Here is a 394-nt window from a genome sequence, read left to right on the forward strand (position 1 = left end):
CCTCAAACCACGCTTGACTCTTAGAGAGCCTGTACAGCAGGGGTGTGCAACCACAGTGGGCTTTGGCACACTGGGAGGAAGGTCCCACCACAGGGTTTTGCTCTTGGCAAGTGGCTATTTGCTTAAGAACAGCAGAAGTAAGTGCCTGAAACTTGCACATGTTACTTTTTGCCCCATTTACAGTCCTAAATGACTATCTGGGGGTTGTAAGGCTTATCTGGGGACCTAAACTGTTGCTTCTCAGTTGCAAGAGCAGACCCAGGTGAAGATTCCTCTTGCCTGAAAGGATGGTGAGAGCAGCTGCTGATGGTGTAGCACCTTGAAGAGAGCTGGGAAGTGGAGAGCCATTGAAGGGATGATTAGGACCCATAGGCAGGGTCAGACCAAAGCTCTC

This window comes from Merops nubicus, unplaced genomic scaffold (assembly GCF_000691845.1).
Source record: "Merops nubicus isolate BGI_N331 unplaced genomic scaffold, ASM69184v1 scaffold34193, whole genome shotgun sequence".
NCBI lineage: Eukaryota > Metazoa > Chordata > Aves > Coraciiformes > Meropidae > Merops > Merops nubicus.